Below are 6,136 nucleotides of genomic sequence, written 5' to 3' on the forward strand. Positions count from 1 at the left end.
TATATTTATATAGGTAAGTAATATATTGTATGTATAAAAATAAAATTTTTACTCGAGATTTTACTCTAACATATTTAATATAATATAATTAATATGTTTTTTTAATAATTATTATCAGAACATAGAATTACGATTAAATATTTTTTACGTTAAAAAAGAACATCTAAAAGAGGAGAAAATAATTGTGCTTGCTTAATACTATATGTATAATATTATGTTGAAATACGACTTTAGAAACCCAGCTGCTCAATAATCGAAAATGTTTATTATGAAAGCAATAGATGCTTTTGGAGTGGTGAAAAATGAATTATACGACCACATCGAGACTGCAATGTTAACAGTGACGACGTGCTATATGTATAACGTATATATATTAGTGCGAGTGTTTTCGAAATAATTACTTTCATTAATTCTCGGCACATTCTTTTGTTTCAGATTCTGACACGAAGGGGGTTGGAAAACATTTAAACTTAAAAACAAAAGAACCCCATTCACCTCCAATCTATCTACATTTTTTGTGGCATAATAATTAGCAACTACGCAAACCATAATATGTACAGTACCTACATACAAATATGGAGATCGAGTGCGACGGGTTTCCAAGTAAGACGAGACAAGTAGGAAACGGCTTGTCAGGAGTGGCTTGGAACGTTTACATGACATCCCAAACGCATGAGAGGGTGAGCTTCATGATGGTAAATGCGTACGATAATAATAAATTGAACTGAAGAAATTTACAAATATAAATAGCGCATCACCTTTCAGTCGCTAAGGTTATTTAATTCTACCACAGGAAATCACGACTCCCTCTTGTAAGAGTATATTACAGATATACGGATGAAAAACACATGGACGTACTCATTTTTATAGTTCAAATAAACGTCTGGTTGAGATTATTATTGAAGAGAGAAAAATATTGATTGAGATGAATTAATATTAAATGTATAATAACCAAGACATATACAATTTTCAATTTTATTAACAATTAGTAATTATTTATTTATATTATATAAACACATAAATTATTATTAAAATAAATTTTAAACCAAAACGATATTATTTATTTTCAAAATATTTAAACAATTTAATCAATCATATTAAAATGAACACAATAATTCAACTATATAGACAATGCTTTGAAGGAACTCTGTGTCAAAAAATAACTCGCTAAAATTCTTATTATATGAATCACCTATTTGACTATTAACTATTAAAGGTATGTAATAATTAAAAAAAAACGATTGAAAAAAACTGTAGACCAGGAAGACCAGGTATGTATTTTTTTTTTATATAAAACTGTGTTCAGTAGGTATGGACAACTAAACTTATTTTACTTGTATTCTAATATTCAATTTATTATTACTAAAATGGTTTTCAAGCACAAATTTATAGATAAACTGCAAAGCCAGAACTCGTAGTTACCTATGGACAAAATACCAATGCTTTGAATATCATGTCTTATGTTTATTTAGATAAATTACTTAATACCTGTGGAATTTTGCTACTACATTATGTAGGTATACTACGATATTATAAGTCGAGTCTTGAGAAAGATAAAACAAAAATATGTGCGTACAGCATCGTGTACGAGGATTACGACACACAGCACGACCTTTCTGTATACACGCGATGATGGCAGGTGTCGAGCTGCCGACATTATAAGAGAGAAATATAATATGTATATATGTGTGTGAGAGAAAAAAAAGAATTAACGTTTAATGACTAAGCGAAACATCAGACATAGATAGACAAATACACATACATGCTATACGAAACATGGTTATTTGGAGGTAAATATTTATAACATAATATATAGAGAACTGGTTTAGATGCCACTTAAAATCGATTGAAAGTCTTTTTAGAGTAAAACCAATCGTAATTTTACAAACTTGATTTAATATGACAATGATGATGATGATGATGATAATACAATATATTTGAGATAATTCAAATCCACAACAATTATTATCATTGGCGCCAAAAAGCCAGTTATCTAAAAATCTATACCAGTAAAAATCGTAAAATATTATGTTTAGATGGCTGGTACTACAACTACAGACAGAGATAAAGATAAGAAAAAGAAGTCAGTCCCCACAAATTCTAGGAAATAGGGTGCACAAAGTCCTGAGGGTGTTTATGTCTGTAATCGAAATATTTTAAAACTCTGAAATTGATCGGTGGATAAAATTCCATTAAATAAAAAGTGAATCCCAAAACAGAGGACTCGTATTGCGTTTTAATCGCTGAATGTTTTTTTTTTCATAGTTAGATGCATGTAATAAATAATTAACTGTATCGATAATGTACCAGTACGGCAGTACATTATATAAATACACATTTGTTTTGTATTTATAACAAAGTGCATGTATTCAATTTTAATTTTTATCATAAAATTTCTATAAATAAATATATAGATACATAAAATACAAATCATCAGATCAATAAATATTGTATATTGTAATTTTTTTTTTATATTAATACAATAAAATACAGTTTAAAGTAATTAATATAACTATTAATACTATTACCTACTACCTATACTTTATTCTTAACTTATGTAGATTTAATATTAATTTTTCACTGATACAATTACATATACATTTGTATTATTGTAGGTAGCTAATAAAATTGTTATAAACTGTTGGAAATCAAAGTGAATAACAGAATTTAGAATGATGACTCAATATTTTCAAAAATAATTAATATTTAAGACAAAATTATATTTTTATATTAGGTACGCGTGTACAACATTACTTTCCGAATACTGACATGATCAATGTTCGTGACCTCACGTTTGCACTCGTACATTTGAGACGTATGTCAAGGATAGAAGAAATTACAGGGAAATTGTATAACGTACGGCTATACCCAAAGAGTATCTATTCAAAGACTTCATCCAGGTTACCCATTCCAGTCACGGTTCCTACAATGGTTTTCATTTCGACTTATACCATTATTGTTAGGCATTAGAGATATCTAAGCAATATTTTTGTGGTCGGAGGAAAATCTAACGGGTTTTCTAGTCAGAAAAAGGTATATATTATATAGAGGGAAGTTAATGCTTTTTATTGCATCCACCGACGACGTGATGTTTTATCGTGGTATTCATAAATCATGTACGGAGTACCCCAAACACAGACCATGATAATCCTATGTAAATACCTGTCATCGACAATACATATTGCTACTATTATTATTTTGATAATATCGCATATTATATGACTCTAGTGCAATAACTATCATTTTCTTCCTACCAAAATCTGATTTAAGGAATGACAATTTTAGAAATACTGCTGACACAAAGATTGATATTAAATCAGCTCACACATAGGAGAGTACCTACCTACCTAATACATGAATGTAGGAGCTAAGGTAAAAGAGTTAGTACCTACTACCTGCCGTGATGTGAATTTACATATCTCATTAATCCTGCCACCACTCAAATACGAGATTAATGTTCAGGAGAATAGGAGTGTATAATTTCACACACTAACTCACTTATAATATCAAACATTCTGCTTGGAAAACCTATGTCAGCTCTATACATATAACTAGTTTTCAGCTACCTGCTTTAAATAAGTACATAGGTATGCAAATATATATCAGATAATACTTTATATTTGATTTGAGCTTTAAGTACTAACTAAGACTAAAATAATATGGTTAAATAAAAGTATAGGTAGGTAGGTACAAGATAATTCATCTGTATTTTTAAGAGAAAAAATCTACAATATTATATTTTTTTTTCTTATGAATAGCCCTGAGTATATAATAATATAATATAATATAATAGAAACCTAACATTAAATAAACGGTTAAAATGTCTTAAAAAACAAATTTTTAAATAACACTTATAATATTGTAACACTTTTTTAGTATCTAAATAGTTATTAATTATATTTTTATGATACTTCCATTTTCCAGATTAACTTTTTAATATTGTACCTACCTATGCTAAATTATAAATTGACAAAAATGTGTTAAAATTAAATTAATTTAATAACAAAAATATAAAAAATATCTATTAGATGCTAACACTAAATTTGTACCTATTACTCGAATAAGTTTTATTACAATATTATGTGAAATATCTAATTTTAAAATTATTATCTAAATTACTAAGAAAATTATTTCGGTTTGTACATTTCTCAGTTATTTTCACTAAGATAAAAAATGAAAACCAATTGAATAAAATTAAACTAAAATACTATTTTAATATACTTCCACTTGCTTAATCAAAACTGTTCTATTTCATTATTTTTGGAGCAGTTCCAAATATTTTAAAATCATGGTCAACCACTGTCATGAGATTAATTACCAAGAACGGCAAATTTTTAGGGTAGAACACGATTGGCGGCAATTGATTGACAGGCTACGTGCCAGGTCCCTTGTTACCAATACTAAAGCGACTTTAAGGGTTTAACATGAAGACGAAGGAATCATCAGGTTTCCAGTTTATTTATTTGTACTACTGAATCACTGAAACGAACGTTTCATCACGTAACGAGGTCTATTTTTCCACCAATATCTTTAAAGCCCCTCTTAATTTTTATGTAAATGCAAAAAAAAATATAACATGTTTTTATTTAACCACTGTATATTATATATAGTTACTTATATATAATATTATGTTAAATCATAATAATCATAGGTACATTCATATTTAGTATTAATAAAATAAATAGGAAATAGGTACCTATCAAAGTTATGTAAAAACAATAAACATACCTAATATATTTTATTGTACACTATATTAGGTATCAGTCTGGTTAATGTTTTATTTATTTATTTTTTTTACTTTAATATATTGTACTAAATAGCGGGTTAGGTTAGGTTTTTAAGTAATTGGAGTAGGATAATAGTATTATTATAGTATTACTAGTATTTATAATCAATGTTAACTATTACCATACAATGTAAAAATAATGTAAATATTTCGAAAATAATAATAAAATATTATATATTATTATGTTAACGTGTGTATTGAAAATGAATATTAATATTAAACGAATTATGTTATTCAATAAATAAATAAAACTTAATATTAAGCTGTCATATCTTTTTACATAATTTAATCGAAAACAAATGTTAGCTTGATATTATATTCTAAATCCTAATCAATATGTTTGTATAGTACAGTATTTCCCCAGATGCAGCATTAATATATCTTAAATATTTTATATAATAATACAATTTTAAATAAAATGAGTGTAGAAAATGTATAGCAGTTATGAATTATGGTAATAAAATATTGTTTTAAAAAAAATCAAAATCAAAATTGTTCTGTACTTTCGACATTTGCAATGTATTTACAAATTATGTCAAACACGGTTTGGTAGATGAGTAAAACGGGTAAGCGCAATTTTTTACAAGAGAATATCCTGAGTACCGGTCCCAGGTTTGACGAACCCCATCATTACCTACCCAGGTTATTGATACGCAAACGAAAAATTCAATGGGTGCCGGTAAACAATTAACATAATATTTAAATTAAGTTGCCACTACACGACCGGCAACGTGTTTGCGCGCCAACCCTATTAAAATTCCGCGAACGATGACCGTTAAAAAAAATACCAAAAATAAAACAATTTTTCCATACTTTTTTAGTGAATATTCCACGTTCCGGTGATCTGTCCGTTAGCGAGATGGATATAATCCAAAAGTGACGAGTACGAAGACGAACACAATATTATTGAATGTCAAAATTATATTTCCTGCACTTATATCGGCATTTAATTTTTATTTATAACGGAATACACAAAAAACACAATCGCCGTTCGATCGAAAAATTAAAATCGTTTGCGAGACGGTCAAAAGAACTACGACGGCTAACGCGAATAAACGAGAAACGAAACTAAACGGACAACGACGACGAACGTCCGACAACGCTGAACACACGAACGAAACTGTTCAAGCGGGGCCGCCGATGAGCGCGGGGAGGCAAAACCGACGTGCTCTTTAACGGTGTGCCGCCGCGCAGTCGGGCCAACCGAACAGTTGTCGTCGTCCGTCGTACAGCGAACAACGACGTATGTATGCTCCGCGCGGTGGCGTCGATCCCTTCGGCGCGAGGGCGAGTTCTACGGACATTCGATACCTTACAATAATAATAAATTGAATTATTATTACTATCAAC

General features: G+C 29.0%; 1 protein-coding gene across 2 annotated transcripts in view; it reads right to left on the minus strand.

Moving 5' to 3' along the window:
• Window positions 1-5,915, minus strand: part of LOC114127262 (netrin receptor UNC5C) — a 126,960-nt gene extending 121,045 nt beyond the window's left edge. For both annotated transcript variants that reach the window (XM_050201886.1, XM_050201885.1), the window contains exon 1: window positions 5,600-5,915. The gene's annotated coding sequence lies outside the window, so the exon portion shown is untranslated. The remainder of the gene's footprint in view (window positions 1-5,599) is intronic.
• Between the last annotated feature and the right edge of the window lie 221 nt (window positions 5,916-6,136).

The sequence above is a fragment of the Aphis gossypii genome, chromosome 2 (assembly GCF_020184175.1).
Source record: "Aphis gossypii isolate Hap1 chromosome 2, ASM2018417v2, whole genome shotgun sequence".
Classification (NCBI taxonomy): Eukaryota; Metazoa; Arthropoda; class Insecta; order Hemiptera; family Aphididae; genus Aphis; species Aphis gossypii.